The 19,915-nt window shown below is 33.8% G+C and overlaps 1 pseudogene; it reads left to right on the top strand.

Annotated features, from left to right (window-relative positions):
• Positions 1 to 241: 241 nt before the first annotated feature.
• Positions 242 to 19,915, top strand: part of LOC106967474 (uncharacterized protein C3orf38 homolog) — a 51,381-nt pseudogene continuing 31,707 nt past the window's right edge.

Here is a 19,915-nt window from a genome sequence, read left to right as displayed (position 1 = left end):
CATTGCTTTTTGATACGGGTTAAAATGTGTGTCCCCTGCCACCCAAATTTATATGCTGAAGTCATATAAATGACTTCATTCATATAAATAACCTAGTAGCTCAGAATTTAACTCTATGTGGAGATGGTGTCTTTACAAAGGGTAACCAAGTTAAAATAAGGTCATTAGGGTAGGTTCTCCTCCAAGATGATGGGTGACCTTATTAAAAGAGGAAATTTAGAAACAGATACGCACAAGGAGAATGCCATGTGAACATGAAAGCAGAGATCAGGGGGATAGGTCTACAACCAAGGAACTCCAAAGATTGCCAGAAAACCAGCAGAAACTAGTGGAGAGGAATGGAACAGATTCTTCACCATACCCGTCAGAAGGAACTAACCCTGCAGACACCTTGACGTAGGACTTCTGACTTCCAGAACTATGAGACAATACATTTCTGTTGGTTAAGCCTCCCAGTTTGTGGTACTTTGTTACCCTAGCAAACTAATATGCTTTCCTTACTCCAAGACACTTCTAATGCTTGGTAGAACTGGTGTTCTTTCTAGCAGCAAGAAATAAATTTTAGTCTTAATCAACAGGTTGTGTTAGTTATATTTGAGGCACTAATGTTCAATAATAGCCAGTCACCATTGCTACTACTAGTTCTCTTAGTACAAATACTTCCTCAAATACAAGAAGACCTTTTGACTCAGATGCTACGTTATGAATTATATTATTGTAATTGCCTTTCTTCCACTTTATTCTTGGTCTTCCTGCAGCCCATGCTCAGCCCCAGAACTCGAGTCTATGCAGTCCTCTCCACTCCACTCTACCCACACACTCTTTGGGATAATTCCTGCCCCATTTGGCAGAAAGCTTCTGAAAGACACAATCTTCCCCTTGTGCACAGCACCCAACCCTACCCTCTGCCCTTAGCTCCTGCAGCATATGTGACCGCCGTCCCTCCCAAGTTTGACAGCCCCCTCCTGCTGCATATACAAAATGGTACCTATATAAGATGATAGATATGCTAATTTACCTAATTTGGTGATATCGTGAAATAAACATATTGTATGTATGTACAATATTTGTGTATACCAGATTATCATATTGTACATTTAAACTTATGCAATGTTATTTCTTAATTATACCTCAATAAAGGTGGGAATAAAACCAGCCCACCTGGGCCTTGCACAGTGGTCCCAACCACTACGACTGAAGCCACAAGTCACAAAGCAGAACACAAGGGGTGGGCCTGGCACAGAAATGCCACTCAGGACTTTGGAGGGTTCCAGGCAAAGGTTTGGACAGGGGGGCCCAGGCAAGTGGGCCTGTTGAAAAGGGGCAAAGTTAGAAAAATAAGTAGGTAATATCACCTGAACTGTGACGAATGTATACTCAATAAAATTAGTTTGCAAGATACTGCTGAAGTGCGTCTTCCCAGTCCCAGAATATGGACTGACTCTAATATCATTCATTTAATACTCAGTTTAGTTTAGTTGCAAAGAGGTTTACTGAGGAGTATATGACTAGGAGTGCATCATCTTTACTACATATAACTTCACATAAGTGAACCAAGGATGGCTACTAGAGATTCTTTCCAGCTTGAGCTGCAGAGTTGTACATTTTAAAATGAAAGAGTTGCTGGTTTCATTTAAACAACTAAAATTATATGCAAATAAAAATGATTATGAGAAAATATTCTGTAAAACAGTATCTTCACAGGCATGCTTTAAAGGAACATGATGAAGGTCTTGCCTCCACTCCAGGAGGGTTAAGAAAAATGCTTTCATATTCTATGTCCAATTCTTCTGGAATTGGAGCCAATACAGGGTTAGTGTTAAGTAGTATATTTTAATAAATAACTTCCTTAGATAATAAGTTTTTGTTTCTCCATTTTTCTCAGTATTTCAGCACAATGAAATACTATTTGGTTTATATCACTGGAGCTTTCAAAATTATTTCAAAAACATGTCTGATAATTTTTAATGTGACTAAGTAATATTTCCTGATGGTATAAAATTCCCTAATTATCTCATGATATGGAAACATAACTCTCTTACAGTAGATGTGAGTCTGGTTTTAGAAGAAGCCCAAGTGAAGAGATCCAGTTTAAGCAACTTCAGTGTATTACCTTATTATCTTCCCCCAAATCCTTGGGTTTGTTTCTTGTTTTAAGTAAGGTAAGAATAGAGTAAGGAGAATGGGGTATTCTAGATTAATGTAATTAGAAAGGTGAAAAGTGTACCAACATGGTAATATTGATATTACCTTTACCCATCAAATCTTTGTCACATTCTGATATTTCAGGACCTAAATTTCCAAGTGAATTTTCTGCAAGAAAAAAAAATGACATACACTTCATGCACCTAAATATTTGGGTATATAATAAATATTTTGGGGGGAAAAAGCCAGGCATATAATAGAATCTTGAATGAATAAATAAAGAAAACACTGTATATGTAGGTTTTTCCTAACATGTGGAAAGCATGTGGAAAGCATGAGTTCTACCCTTTCTTGGCATATTTCTAGCTCTGAATACAATCTGGGAAAATTCTAATGGAACCTACACTCCAATTTAATAAAATGATCAATCATAGATTGCTCTAAATTTGATTGTTCTTCTAAATCTAGCAGTTATGACATCACATGATCAACAATGAGGTTTTTCAGATTTGGCAATTTTCAAATTAAGCTTATTAAAAACTTGACTGGAAATATGGGACTTGGTGAAATTTAGAAATCAAAATCGACAGCCAATCTTCAAACAGCTTATTCCATCTGTTCAATAAAGCTGGTAAAAATACTAAACTTTGTTACTGAATCCAAAAAAATATTATACAATATGTGTATGGTGACCACAGCACTACTTCTAGACATGAACTGCTCTTACATCAAATTTTGTTGAAGACAAAAGCACCCTAATTCAGGAAATATTGAATTAGAATGACTACATGCTTTATTCAGGTCATTGAGGAGACTGAATTTATCTGCCTAGTGAGAAGGTCAACTGGAAGTTAATTAATTAGGAGTGTTGGAAATGGGATACATTGTAGGCTTCTATTTAACATGTAGTAGAAAAGAAGGATCCATAAAGTAGACATAAATAGGTAAGAGCATGTCAGGCTAAGACTGATTAAATATAAACTTTAATGAAAGAGGGAAAAAACACATTTTCTGAGGTAGTTATATCCGGTGTAGTAGGTGAGGAGCTTAAGTTGGGACTTCATTTCGGGAGCAAAATAGATCAACAACTGGTTTCTGTAAGAACTATAGTTGTGAATTTGATCATTGGCTCTTTTCCATTCATAGTAGTCAGGCGATTGCAAGATGACAAAAGGATAGGGAAGTAAGTCAAAATATTTATGGACCTTAAATAGTCTATGACTAGATAGACTCTTGTCTGACATTTAACTCCTTCAGAGTCTTAGCAACTGCCTCAACAGAATAACCTGCAAAAAATTTTGCATTTCCTGATTTTGATATATTGACTATTATAAATTTTAACAAATTTGGTTTGAGACTAGTGTTTTAAAATATTTCTTGTCATAATTTTTCTGCTTCTAATGTTAGCTATTAATGAGTATCACAAACTAAAACAGCTGTTTATCATAGGTAGTTTCATTTGAACTAAATTATCTAAAGAATGAAGGCTATGCGATAAGTTTTGGGGAACTAATTTATTAATAATCATCAGTTGTTCCAAACATTCCATTGTTTTGTGGCTTATTTTTTCTATTAAGTGCAGTATTCTTTTTCTTCTTTTTAATAAAGAAAGAAATTGGTAAAAAGGAATGGGCTTAGAAATGATAGAAATCTACAAAGAACTTGAATATTTGAAATAGAGTCAATTTCACATTCAGAAAGGAAATTCAAAGGACTTTTCTTAAAGTTGAAACCTATAGCATAGGCTTTAGAATAAAACAGAAATAGATTTCAATCTATTTTTCACTACTTAATCACTGGAGAATTTGTACCATTTATCTATTTTTAAATAGAGTCCTATTTGTAAAATGAGATGTTGTTACCTTATTTTGTTGTTGGGTGGATTATGCAGAGAAAATGTATTTAATATCATCATTCTAAACTTAGACCCTATCATAAGTGGCAGCTATTATGTTTCTGTATTTTAATAGAGAGAAAACTTTAGGTCCTTTTAAAACAACTATACTCCAGCAAACGTACAAAAATAAGCCAAAGATGGAGGAATTACGTGTACCTGACATCAGAAAATTAATTGGAGCCCTTTTGTGTAAATTCTTTGTTAGGTGTGGTAAGTAACAGCCTTTTATAAAATATTAATAGGTATATCTCTGTGGGGAATAAGTTTAGGAATTCTCTGAGCTTGCACCAATAGATTAACAAGGCTAAGAGTGGAAAGCTTGTGAGAATAGGTAAACAGGGAAAAAGCACCCCCTGCATAGAACAAAAGCATAGAGCTGCTTCCACAGGATGAAAGCATCCAGAATAGGTAAATCGGTAAACAGGTAAACAAGACCACCGCAGTAGGGTGAAATTGCCTGGCTAATTAGCAAAAGAAAGGTGACTTATTGACCCTGAGGTAGCATGCTCTGTCTCATCCCCTAGGCAATTTAAGATAACCAGACAGGGCACCTGTAAACAGCCATCTGCGTGGTGTCAGGATTTTGTTTTGCGTTGCCCCAAACCCCTAACCTGCATATCTTCGAAACTCCCTTTCTCTCACACTCTTAAGTTAATGATGACTGTTTCATTGTCTCTTTCTGCACGTCCATCACGTTTGTAAGCCTTCTGATCCTAATAAATACAGAGCAAGTACCCTTACTCAGGGTTCTTGTCTTCGCCCAGACATTAGCCTCTCTCATATTTATGAAAGCCTCTCTTATATTTATGTCTTGCTGGACAAGAGAGAACTCCAGACTCAAAGTCTGCAACACATGTCCAAAATAAATTCCCCATTTAAAAAACAACACTTATTAACAATGGAAACCTTAGAATAACAAGAAAAACAGCTTAAGAAAACTTAATTTAGAATAGTTGGAATTCTATTTGCCAAGTATTACAAAAATATTCAACCATTTTAATACACATTTAAATTATATAACTACTGCATCATTGTATCAGTCAGACTCTTAGAAGAAAAAAAATGGTGGATTAAAAAAAGGTACATGAAGATTTTTTTTTAATAACTGGAGTTTTTCCAAAGAAATGAGGAAGATTTAAAGGAATCAGTTAGGGATAATACCATATCCCACAGTTAACAATAGCAAAGAGCTGTTATCACATATAGCTTAAAAATGGGAGGAGTGGAAATGGTAGTGTACAGAGTTACCCAAAAAGACCCTTTGGTGGAAGAATACTACCAACCTGCAACAGCCCTGCAGGGAAACGGCCACAAGGACCCAGGCTTCAATCACTTCAAACCTAGTCTTTTGCAGTATGTGCCATTGGCTGACTTCAACTAGAAGCCAGAAAGCAAGAGACTCCTTTGATGTTGTCCATATTAGTCAGTGTCCTAGGTACTCAGCAAAGTGAACAAAGGTAAAAAGTAGATCTAGAAAGACATGAAAAATATTTACTGTAATTGTAATATGTCTGCTTTATAATATTTAAAGTTTCTTTTGATGGTGGGACATGACATAATGACATTTGGATAGGTAAAAGACTGAATGTTTTGCTCTATTCCAAAATGAGAGAAGGCTACCAGGGAGGAGCACACAGGGGGTTGTGCTCAGGGACAGAATAACAGCAAACTGGAGCTGTAGGGGAAGGGGGGGACGCTTGATATATGACATGTGGAGCGGGGTTAGCTAGGCTTCCTGGACTCCTTGTTGGTTGATTAATTTGAATAACTTTATGGGCTCCAGGGCATAGAAGGTCTCTCTAATTATCATAAATATATGTCCCAATATATTTTGTAAAAATAGATTTAGATAACTGAAATGCAATAAAACACATCATGAATTAGAAATTTTTTGACTGTATATAAATTTACATTTGTAACTTAAAAGAATTTGAATCATACTATAGAATTACTTCATAAACTTTTTCATTTATAAATCTGAACATTTTTTTGTAACATTAAATATACTTCCCCAAAAATCTTTAATGGAAATGGACATTCTTCTGTATGATTGTTTCCTAATTTATTTAATTAATCTATTATTAGAAATTTAGGTTATTTTATTCATGTCTTCCTTTTTTAAAAAATTTAAAAAATATGATGTTGTGGTGATGCTCCTTACATATCAATCTGTTTTGACATCTTTAATTGCTTTCTTGGGATAAATGCCTGTAAGTTACCATTTTTGATGTTCTTTATTCATTTCAGTAAATCCATATTTCCATCTAATGTCATTTTCTTTCTTCCTAAAAGATTTTCCTTAACATTTCTTATAATGAAATTCTGTTGGTGATTCATTCTTTTAATTTTTATATGTCTGAAAAGATCTTAATTTCACTTTCGTTTTTGAAAGATTTGAGTATAGTGTTCTAAATTGACAGGATTTTTTTCTTTTCGTTCTTCAGAATGTTGTTCCATTGTCTTCTTGATGGCATAATTTATGATGAGAAATCTGCTATCCTCCCTATCTTTGTTTCTCTGTATGTAGCATGTTGTCTTTAACTGCATTTAAGATTTTCTCTTTATTCTATGTTTGAGTAATTTACAGTGGGTCCCAATGAACTTTAATCTTTCCCACTACTGAGGCAAGAACTTCCTGAATAATCTACTCAGTGCTCCATGAATTGAAAGGCTTCTAAACTGGTGACATCATTTCCAGCTCTATGTGAATGCTGAACATTGAGCATCCTCCAATCCTCTGATACCCTTTTCCCCAACCATGGCTGGTTTCCTCATAAATAGGCACTGATTGATACTATGCTGAATATTCAAGGAGTGGTGAATCTGCACCGTGCTATACTTCACTCTCTGTGCAGCTCTCTCCTCTTCCATACTCTGTCCTGCAAACTCTAGCCAACTTGGCAGCCCTGAATTCTCAGCTCTCCTTAACTCAGAGAATCTTATATATTCCACCTGACTTCACTTTCCCTGGGACTCAACCCAGAAACTCTCTCAAGACAGCAAGTTGGCACAATTATTGAATTCACGTCATTTGTTTCTGTTTATTTGCATCACTATCCTCCTTTGACCCATGTCCTTTATCATGAATATCATCATTTCATATAATTTGTATAATTTTTTTTCATTTCAGATAGGAAGGTAAATCCAGTCACTGCTACTCCATATTTACAGAAGCTAAATTCTATGATAGTTTTTTTTAACTATGATTTTTGTCCCTTGTCTGATGTTTTCCATTGTTACAATGGGACTCACTGTGTTTTATGCCCTACTCATTCTGTCAGAGGAACTAGAACATCTTTGTTTTCTCTTTATTTTTCCTGTCCTGCTTACCCATTAACTTCCAACTCTTTTTTCCTTTCTTTTTTCACTCTTTCTTATTCACCTGGTGACAAGAAACAAAAGAAGCACAAAAATCACTATTTTCAAGTTGATAGCAGCTAATGACATTACATGAGTAGTTAACCATTAGGACTTAAATATGAACATTGAAAATAGATGGATACTTTAATATTTGCACTCTAATTTTAAAAATCCATAAAATTTACAGAATTAATATTACACACACACACACACACACACACACACCCATACACATGTATGATGTTACTGTGGTATATAGTAATAACCCTGAAGTAGAAAGACACTCCTATAACTCAAATTAATATTACTTTTATTTTGTCAAACATAGTTTTTATAAGTTGCTATCTTTTTTCTTTACTATATCTTAACAGAGTTATTGTGGACAATTTCCTGCAATGCCACAATGTATCTATGTGTATATACACACACACACACACACACACACACACACGTGTATATATATATATATACATATATATACATGTATATATATATATATATATATATGCACATATACATAGATACTTGTCCTTATCTCAACACCAGACTTTTCTATAACCATTTTTTTGCAACTTGGATTGAAGCACTCCTTTTTCTGTTATATATGGGTCATCTCTGATTATCTCCAACTGCACATGAAACAAATTAAATAAGGTAGGCTATTTAACATCATTTACATCTTGAGAAAAATTCAAGTATGTTTTTATTACATCAGTGGTAGATAGTTATGTTCTTATTTTTAAATAAACAGGAAACTAATTATTCAATATCTCTCTTTAAAAAACTTAACCAACATCAGCAGCAATTTCTCTTACATGCAGCTGGACCCTTTGTTAATTAATTTTATGGGTTTTAGCCTTTAGAAGGAAATATCTCATTTCCCATTCTATATGATGAAAGCAACCCTCCTTCATATCACATTATATATAGAGAGAGAATGACTTATTTTTAACTTGACACTGTCATATGATATTATTCTACTTCAGTTAAAAATACTGCTCAGTAGTGTTCACATCTCAAGTAGGCTCTTTAATGTTTCCTTTTATTGGAATACATTTGCATAATTTTATTTGCTCTCTCTGTGTATCTGGTCACTTGTATCATTTTCATCATTACATTATTTTCATTAACAACTCTGACAGGTCATTCTGTGCACTTGCTAAATACTAAAATATGCATACATCATTGACTTCTAACAAATAAACTTCAAACAATGCTAATATGTTTTATCAAATGTTACATTTGCTGTTCAACACTCTCTCCCCTCCATAAAAGAGGGATGAAGTATTATGAAAACAACTTTGATTTAAGTACGAAAAAGTCCTTGCTAGGGCTCAAGAGTGGGATTTTGTCACACACTTGACTGCTTTCAACTTTACACAGTGAGTAGTAATGCTCCTAGCTGCGAACAGAGGAGAATTGTATAGAATCAGAGCACAGTTTCTCAGTCATTCAAATTTGATTCTGTTGGTAGAAACCCTTCTTTTTAGTTTTCCAGTTTTCTTCTTACTAATCAGTCCAGTAACCTGGAGTCTAGAGGATCTCAATATTACCATCAGCAGGGAGCTGAAGAATCAGCATTGAAGAGGGAAGAATAAGATCACTTTTAATGCTCTGAAAATAGAGATCTTACTGTGAAATTTCCTCCAACTTGAGTCATAGTCTGGGAATGAAGCTGAAGGAATAAAATACCTGAGTTGGGACGAGGTGGTAATTTATATATACATATATATATACACACACACAGAAAGAATTATGTTTTCAAGGAAAGAACTTCTCTTTTAAAAAATGTTAATTTTATGCTGTCACAACTAAAACACTAAATTTGGTGATTGTTGTGATTGACAGTTGAGGTAATTCTAAAGTAAACTTTTAAGATTCAAGCTAAGTGTTTTACCTAAGTGCTAAGATTTATTAATTTCAACTCTAAGCAGATGATGGTTATTTGCAGTTAATGATTAGCTTGCAGTTCTGAGAACAATTTTTTTTCACAGTATTTCTTCATTTATAATTGCCTTCCTCAGAAATTTCAGGAAATAATTATTTTTAAAATGTATATTCCTGGGTCCCACTTCACAAGCTGGGGGACTGGGGATAGAGGAGAACTAAAAAAATGCCTATTTTTTTTTAAAGTACCACAAGTTAATCTTACTTAAAATTTTGAGAATGAGTCTCTGAGGTTTTAACACAAATAGTAATTATATAGGGAAAATTTAACTTTTAAATCATTTTTAAAACCAGAAAATAAGGACCATTTCTTATAGCCAAATTAATAACAGTAAATTCAACACTAACATTTGTTCAGCTTAGATAAACACACAATTATTATTTCCAGTTTTGAAATCAACTCTGAGAAGGTAGCTTATTGGGTCTGTAAAGTTCAACCGTCAGCATTTAACAGGATTTGTTTCTCCATCCAATCTTGAATTAACTGGACTAAGTTAGCCATTCTTTAAATTTTTCTATCTCACTGATTTCTTCCTGCTAGAAACCATCATTGTCAGCCTGAGAGTCTTTCATCAAACTCATTCAATTTGGCCTGAATAAAGATTCTCTTAAAAACTCCGAATGCATATTTTCTCACTAAGATGCACAGGCTAATAATTTTCAGTAGCACAGTTTTCACTTCAAAATTTAAATACATTTCTTCTGTCAAGCATAAATCACTGTTTTAGGAGTGAAGAGTAATTTTTAAGACTTACCTTGATGGATTTTCATCATACTAATGTGAAGGTCTCTCTCAATATAATACATTTCCTCTTAGCAAACTTTTCAAAAATGGGTTCTGCCCTCATCTCTATCACAAGCAAGAGTAACTCTAGGCAACCTACTGAAGCTACTTGGTTCACTTTGTTCACTTTCATATTGAGGACAAAAGAATTTGACATTGTACTAGATTTTGTAATACATTTTCTCCCCAGATATCCCCTCCTCAGGTCCAAGGAGTCATTCCCTAGTCCCTGGTGGTATTGACTGTTGAGGTCTCATAGCTGAGTCCCTGCTCATAAATTATCCTTGTCTTATCCAAGCTTACACCCTTTCCAAAGGACAGCCCTCCTTCAATGTCAGGTAATGTGTGCAAAATCCCCACCTCTTTTCCTCAACTGGAGACAAATCTAAAGGACCATCACTCTCTATGGGATTTGTTAAAACCTTTATGGGAACTGTGCTGCAGTTTAATTTCTTTTTTATTTTTTTGCCACACCCTCTGTTTTCACTTACACACAGGTATTGTTTCTGAGAGTACTTCCCAATAATCCTGCTACACACAAATCATCATCTGTTTTTTGGGACATCTGACCTAAGACGGCTCTCATAATATCTGTGAAATTTTCAAAAATTGTGCCTTTGAATGGTTGATAATTTTAAACATTAAAATGTCATATTTATAACTGAAAAAGGATCATAGACCTAAATTTAAAATCTAAAGCTCTAAAACTTTTCAAAGACAATCTCTGTGATCATGAGTTAGGTAAATATTTCTAAGATACAACACCAAAAAAGTACAATCCATAAAAGAAACAAATGAATTAATAGGGCTTCATCAAATTTAAAACTTCTCTTCAAAAGATACTGTAGAAAATGAAACAACAAGACCCAGACTGGAAAATAATCTTTTGCAAAGTACATATATATCTAGATGACACAAAAAACTCTGAAATGCAATGATAATAAAACAAAGGACACAATTAAAAATGGGGAGAAGATTTCAGCAGACATTTCACCAAAGATATACAGAGGGCAAATAAGCACATAAAAATGTTAAACATCATTAGCATTGGGGAAATAAAACTCTCATGAGATATATCACTGCACATTTATTAAAATGGCTAAACTTAGAATGAGAGACCACACCACGTGTTGGTGAGAATTTGGAGGAACTGGAACTCTCATACACTACTCTTGGAAATGTGAAATGATACAAACACTTTGGAAAACAGCTTGGCAGCTTCTTAAAAAGTTAAACATATACCTACCATATAATCTAGCCATTTTACACTATATATCTACTTAAGAGAAAGAAAAGCTATGTCTGTACAAATATTTACATGTGTATTGATACAAGTTTTATTTCTAGTAGCCAAAAGCTGGAAATAACCCAAATATCAGTGAACAGATAAATGGTTAAACAAATTACGGTATGTCCATAAAATGGAATACCAGTTGGCAATAAAAGAAATTAGTTATTGATATAGATAATAGCATGAATTAATATGAAATTAATTATGCTAAATGAAGGAAAATATATATATATATACTTTATGATTCCATTTATAGAAAACTCTAGAAAATGAAAATGAATTTATAGTGATAGAAAACAGATGTGGTTTTGGTTGACTATTGGGAAGCAGCTGGGATAGAGAAATTACAAAGAGACACAAGGAATTTTTTCAGAGATCTTTGTTCTTTCTGCTTATTTGTTTATTTAAGGTGTACAACTTGGTGTTTTGATACACATGTACATTACGAAATAATCACCATAATCAAGATGATTGGCATATCCATCATTTCACACAGTTACCATTTCTTTCCATTTGTGTGTGTGTGTGTGTGTGTGTGTGTGTGTGTGTGCTAAGAATACTTAAGGTGTACCTGCTTAGCAAATCTCAAGTATGCAAATCTCAAATATATTGCTAACTACAGTCACATTGCTGTATATTAGATCTCCAAAATTTACTACTCATCTTGCATAACTGAAACCTTGAACCTTTAGCCAATATATCCCCAGTTTCCTCCCCTACCCCATAAAATGTTTTTTTCATTATGATGATGGTTTCAAGGGTATATACGTATGTCAAAATTTACCAAATTGTGCACTTAAATGTGTATCTTGTTGTATGTCAATTTTATCTCATTGAAGCTTGTTTTCTTTTAAAGGCAGTGTTTAGCCCTACTGTCTGCTTCATGAGATGCATAAAGAGTGCTGAAAAATCAGAGGGAAAAATCCTGCAGTTCTATGCTATGTACTGTTATGCTGGAAGATGCTGAATGATGCAATTTGGAGAGATAGAGTCACAAAATATTGGAATAGCACGAGATGAACATGATGTGGTAAGGCAAAAAAGCCTGGCTTCATAACTTCTGCAAGAAAAATGATGAAAATTCTTAAGCCTAGAAAAATATTGGCAGATAAAATAAGCTATTAAATGAAAATACTCCTGCAAAAGGTGATCTGAATTCTCAGATAAAGGATTATCAAAACCAGCAACATATTAATTCAGAGTCTCTCATATGAAAGAAATTGGATACCAAATTACCTGTCTGAAAAATCTTAAAAGTAATAAAGGATAGATAGAATCTTTAATTTTTTTTCTTTCTCACAACAAGCTAAGTGGATTAAGTGAAGATAGTGGATGTAGCTTTGAAAGCTGGTTTCTGGCCACTTGTATAAATATGAGTCGGTCGATACTTCTCTAAATCACAGTTTTCCCATCTATAAAAAAAAATGAGGTTAGTAATACCCAACTCAAGGTTTGTTGTGAGCATGTCTTTATGTATACGGAAGTTCTATTTCACAGTAGGCACAAAACAAATATTGTTGAAATGATTCTAGTGCACATTTTTACTCTTGAAAATTAATGTTTACTTTTTTCTGACTATATGTATTAGTCAAGATAATTAACGCTTGGCTATGCCACAGTAGCTTAAAACAATATTGTTTATTTTTCAGTCATATGCAAAGACTTTGAGGGTTCCAGATCCTTCCATGCTGTGATAATTCTGATATCTTAATGCATGCCATCCAAGGCTCTCCATCAGAAAAAGAGAGAAATTAAAGGTTGAACACTACATTTGCATGTTCAGCTTGAAAGTAATTCACTTCAGTTTCTTTCATATTTCATTGGCTAGAATCAATCACATGACCTGAGTAACTGAAGTGACTAGGACATGGTTTTCTCCCATGTGCTCAAGCAGAGAACTGGGTATAGCTGAGCACAACAGCGTCTGTCACGTTATATCATTGGGTTTATTTTTAGATGCCTGGAATGCCATTTTGATTACTTAGGACCATGTTTCTTGTCATGAATCAAAATGTACATGCTTATATCCTTAGAACTTGAGAAATCACTGAATGTTTAAGAAGAAAATTATTTATTTACTTACATATGAATTTAAAATAATCTATTCCTTGACTATTATCAAAAAGACATGAAAATAACAAGGGTTGGTGAAGATGTGGAGAAAGGGACCCCTTGTGCATTGTTGGTGGGAATGTAAATTGGTGCAACCAAATGGAAACCAGTATGGAGATTCCTCAAAAAATTAAAAATAGTACTACCATATGATCCAGCAGTTCCATTTCTGGGTATTTATTTGAATAAAACAAAAACACAAACTCAAAAAGATATCTGCACTCCCATGGTCATTGCAGCGTTATTTACAATAGCCAAGATATGGAAACAATCCAAGTGTCCATAGATGGATGAATGGGTTAAGAAAATGTGGTGTATATAGACACAATGGAATATTATTCAGTCATACAAAAGAATGAAATCTTGTCATTTACAACAACATGGGTGGGTCTTGAGGACATTATGCTAAGTGAAATAAGTCAGGCAGAGAAAGATAAATACTGTATGACCTCACTTATATGTGGAATATAAAAAAAAAACAACAACCCTCATGGATATGGGGAACAGATTGGTAATTGCCAGAGTCAGGGTGGGAGGGTGTGAGTGAAATGGGTGAAAGGAGTCAAAAGCTACAAACTTTCAGTTATAAAATAAATAAGTCTAGGAGATATGATGTACAGCATGGCAAGTACAATTAATAATACTGTATTTCATATTTGAAAATTGCTAAAAGAGTAAATCTTAAAAGTTCTTATCAGAAGAAAAAAGCCTTTAACCATGAATAGTGATGGATGTTAATTATACTTACTGCAGTGATCATTTCACAATATATACAAATATCAAATCATTATGTTGTACACCTGAAACTAATGTAATGTTAGATGTCAATTATGCCTCAAGTACAAAAAAAAGTTAAATAATCTATTCCTGGTAGAAAGAGATGCTGCTTTTCTTTACTACAATTTGCCTAAATATTTCTGGTCATCTTTGAGGACATGTATCCATCTGCTTCATAGTGTCTCCATTGATAAGACCCAAGTTCCTGGCAACTCTGTCAGGTCTTATTGGAATTTTGTTGAGTGTATCCTAACCGATCATCCTGCTCCCACTGTTGCCCTCTAAAGAATATTATACACAGCAGCCATAGTGACCTTCTAAAAATCTAAATCAGATCATGTCACACTTTGGATTAAAGCCCTCCAGTCCCATTATACTCAGATTCAAATTCAAATTCTTATTTTAGTAAGAGCGATTAATATGAAATCTGCACCCTTGACAGATTGTTAAATGTACAATACAGTATTGTTAGCTATAAGTACAATGTTGCACATCAGATCTCTAGAACTTACTTATTTTGCATAACTGAAATTTAATACGTGCTGATTACAAATTCCCCATTTCTCCTTCTCCCTAGCCCTTGGCAACCACTATATTCTTTGCTTCTATGAGTTTGACACCATATACAACTGGAATAATGTAATATTTGTCCTTCTGTGCCTGGTTTCTTTCACTTAGCATAATGTTCTCAAGGTTTATACACGTTTTGCATATCATAAAAATTTCCTCCTTTTTAAAACACTGAAGAATATTCCATTGTGTGTATATACCACATTTCCTTTATCCATTATCTGTCAATGGACATTCAGGGTGGCTTCCACATGTTGGCTATTGTGAATAGTGCTGCAATGACTCAAACTTTTACTTTGGCCTGTAGAATCCAGCATATTTCAAGCACAAAACATGCCCAGTCTTCTTCCAGCTCTAGACTTAATATACATGGGTGCACGTGCACACACACGCGCACACACACACACACACACACACACACACACATTTCTCAAAATCAGCTCTTTATCCACAACTCAAGGTATAGAAATTAGAAAATTAAATTGATTGCATATCTAAAATAGGTAGTATTATGGTCTTGGAATCTTTTCTTTCACTGAAGTTGTAACACAGAGAAAAGGCTTATGTAGAAGAAATTAATTCATTAAGCTGAAATGTGTTGATAAAGGATGGGAAATATGCTTTCATATTGTTGCTTGAAAGGAAGAAAGAATGTGATGTCATTGTAGAGTTATCTTGGGCCAGTTATTGGTATATGCCTCCCTTTATGGTCTGTAGACGTTTTATCACTAAATGTTAATGATTTTGGTTGTGTCCCTTATCTTGTCTTATAAAGTACGACATTATTTTATTGGTAAGTTCTAAAGAGTTTCTTAGCACCTGTCCTTCATGTAAGATTTCTGGTGAAAATATACCTGTTTTTGCTGTTGTCGTTGTTATTGTCATTGTTTTGCATTGTTTTTGATTTCTGTTATATTTATTATAGTCTGAAGCATATTTCCTTGCTGGCAAGTTTTTTGCACATGGTTAGAAGGAATTCTTGTGAGGTCTGTTTGATGCATTTGGAACTCTTTCCCAAACCATTACAAATACTCCAAAGAAAGGTTGTTTTGGCATAATCAGATACCCTTTTATAAAACAGAACATAAAATGGAGTTTATCCAAATTAGATCTACTTCAGCATTAATGGACATAAATACATTTTAGATCACAGCAAACTTATTTCCTCCATGAAGCTTTCCTTTATTTCCCCAAATTTGATATCCTCCTCCATATCATATGCTGAAATGTTCAAATGATAACACTTATCACACTTTATTCTAATTGCTTATTTACTGTTTGTCTCCTTACTAGACTATAAGCTTCCTGGAGTCAGGAACTATGTCCTGTTCTTTGCAATATAGTGTTTAGCTAAACACCTACACATGGCAGTGATAGAGTTGAATGATTTAATAAGTTAATAGGATATACATAATGAAACTGCCACTACTCATGCCGCTGGCAAGGGCGACATCAACAACGTAGAGTATGTCTTTCCCTTTTATCACATATCTCAGTGATCGTTCCCTTTTTAAAATAATATCTGATGAACAATTTCTATCTGTTTACTTAGTAACTTATTTTTAATTACCTTTTTGTTGTCTAAACTCAATGGATTATAAGTTTCTTCACAACAGAAACTTTGTATTTGTTTTTATTCATAAAATATTTACTTTTAATGAATATCATACATTGTAGCTTCTCAATAAATATCAGGTGAATGCATACTAACCATGCAAAACTGATTTTCAACAAAGTATAGTCCTAGACAGAGTTTAGAGAGTAGCAAGAAAACAAATTGACCAACTATCAGAGCTTTTAACTCAAACTTCATCTAAAAATAGAGAAATCAGACTATTTTTCTGTGATATTCAAGGTCCAAACCCCATGGTCACTGAATTAGCTAGAAAATTTTGGTCTAAATTAATTCAGATTTTTCCTTTATGTACCAATTTATTTTTCTCCTACATCTGAATTTATCCAGGTTGAAAAGGAGGGGGAGCGTTAGTATGGATTTTCAGCAAACAAAAGTAAAAACAGTGGAATGACCTGATCCACTATGTATTGTATGTAATTGCAACACCATTTACTAAAGACACAGTACCAACACTACAGAATGGGGGTTAAAATCAGGAAAGCATTCATTTTATAAAAATGAATATGAAAACTAAAGAAAATTATTCTCAATATGAATCACATTTTTGAAGTACATATTTTGTCCCATGAAAAGCTGATTCATTTCTATTACCATGGTGATCTATGAGAACATGAAATTGCCACGGATTTATGGTTTCACTTAGGGGCCAATTTTCAAACTAATAGGTGTGTGTCCCTTTTTGTCCTTACTTTTGTTTACCAATGGTCTTATATCAAGTTTTAAGATGGATATAGTGTCTCATTTTTGTTGTTTTTTTTAACTAGGAGGTGACATGTCCAGGTAACTGAAGCAGAACAAATTGTATGCCTCTGACAAATCCCTAAAAGTAACTAGTGAATACAGATGCCATTCCACTAAATGTATTTGTCTTGACATTGAAAAATGTGGCAAATGCTGCCAGTGGTTCATGAAAATCCATCATCCTTTTTGTTGGCACAGAGCAAGACTCCACCTTGCTGTAGTCATATTTGGGTATGTGAATTGAGTTCTACCCAAAGGAATATAATTGAAGGTCACATTCAATTGAATGTGCCACATTCAGAGACCATTCATAAAGTCTCCTAAATGTGTTCCTCCATGTTTCTTTCCCCTTCTGACTGATTAGGATGGTAATGATCAAGACCTTGGATGCAACATATCAAAGATGATAGAGAAGCTATCAGCCTGGTCAATGAATAATTGCATAAAGGAAAGCTACTATGCTGACATTTGATACCTGCCTTGTCCTGTTATAGAAGAAAGAAATTATCTTCTTGTTTTTTAAACCAATGAGTCTGTTTGTTGTTGCAACTTAGCCTATCCTAACTATCTTTGACCTCAGACTTGATGTGGAATATATGTGTGTATGTGTGTCTCATACAGTCATAATCATACATTGAGAAGAGATCTAATTATTAGGACCTAAATTGTGAAAGGAAATGATACATCTTCACAAATTACTTGGCCTTACATAAAAATTAGGAGTAACAAAAAGTGTGTTTTATACTTGTACTTTTTGCTTAGTATAAACTAACTTAAATGCTTAAATTAAGAGTTTTAGTGATTTACATAAGTTCTCTATACTGTATCCATATATTTTCCTGAAATTTGGGGGTTTTGTCATTATTTAGAGTTCTCTATTTTCTTAATAATGTGGACCAATCAAAATGTGGTTATTAGCCAATATTTGTTTACCACTTTACGAGGCTCAAACAATACCATTTTGATATTCTAACAATTCCAAATGAGCAAATTTGCATTTAGTGTACTAATAGTGATAATGATAATGCTAAGAGCAACTGTTACAGTAATGGTTGCTGACTACAATATAAAATGAATTTAATCTTCACACCCAATTTGAGGTTGATATTATCCATATATTACAGATGAGAAGCTGAGACTCAGAGAAGGTTAAATAACTTGCCCAAGTCTCTAAAAAACACAAGTCGCTGAAACCAGGATTTGGACTTGGCTTTGCCTCCAACGTTTGTGTTTTGAGTTCCCAACTCTATCATCTCAGAGAGGAGAATACTCAGCACAAGCACTTCACCAATTTTCCTTGGATGTTACTGTTTTACAGACAATTACATGTACTAGCAAGACACTAAAACAGCTCTGTATTGCTAAGCCAAAACTGGACCGTTAATCCTTTAGCTGTCTAGAACATCTCTTCTGAATCAAGGTCAAAACAACAATTTAAAAATGATGGGAAAATTGTCTTCAAACCTAAGATAATTACATTTTTCAAAATGTTAGAATTGTAAAATAACACCTTTGGTTCTTTATTATCTACGATGGAAGCTACATCTAACATCACTTTCATTTTTGCTTGTACAACAATCTGAATGTTTATCTTTAACCTCTACTTCTAAACTAGGTTTCGTAACATAATTCCAGATATTTACAAGACACTTAAACCTACTCTTTATATTGAAAACTTTAACTCAATTGCTCTTTAAATAAAACACCCGGTTTCCCTCAGAACTTGGCTACCCATCCTGACATTTCTATTTATGTCCCCAATGAAGAAATCAATTTGTCACTGTTCTGTGCCTTCTTGTTACTTGGTTTATACTGTATGAGCACCGCTTATCAAATTCATGAATTCTAACTATTTTTATACACGATCTACCTCTCCTAATTGCTTGTAATACTCACTGTTTTATGCATGTGTCTTTTGTTTAGAAGAAATTGACTTTAACAACTCGAAATCCGGTGATTTATTTATTTAACCACAAGTTTATTTGAAAATAAGGTGTCTTCTGAACTAGGTAGGAACCATAGCTTCATATTCATCTTTAGGCTTCTAATACAACCTGATGCAATGCCCTGATTTTAACTGGATCATACAAATATCTGTTGAACAACAAAGCACACTTAAGTACATTAATAAAGAACTTTAGTACTAATTGATCAGATAAGTTCTAAAACAAGAAAGGGCAATTATATGAAACTGAAGTGCACATGAGTCAATGCCCAGTGGATAGAGAGTAGGTGAAATCCATCTTGGATTATGATTTGGAGAAACTTTAACTTATAATATTAAGGTGACGAATAAGCATCCAACAAAAATACAGCTAATATAAAAAGCTGCACTCTTAGAAATTATAACATTTTACAAACCTGATATTTTGTAATGACAGGGATTTTTAGAGATTAATAAGAAATAGTGAAATTAAGAACAATTGAATAAGTATTTGTCAGTGTTTATCCAGAAGTATGCAGATGACAGACATTCTTACTTATGTGAATGAATGAGTATTCAAGTCATTTTTAGAAAAATATTGTCTACGGAGGAACAAGAGCAGTCTCCAGAGTCCAGGAGGTAAGATTACTCATATCTTTTTGCTCAGTCTTGTCATTTCTTTCATTCAGTTAACAGATACATTAATGCTGAGAATGAGGCATTGTAGCCAT

This window comes from Acinonyx jubatus, chromosome B1, assembly GCF_027475565.1.
Source record: "Acinonyx jubatus isolate Ajub_Pintada_27869175 chromosome B1, VMU_Ajub_asm_v1.0, whole genome shotgun sequence".
In the NCBI taxonomy this organism is placed as follows: domain Eukaryota; kingdom Metazoa; phylum Chordata; class Mammalia; order Carnivora; family Felidae; genus Acinonyx; species Acinonyx jubatus.
The sequence above is the reverse complement of the archived record's forward strand: the minus strand, read 5'-3'. Positions and strand labels throughout refer to the sequence as shown.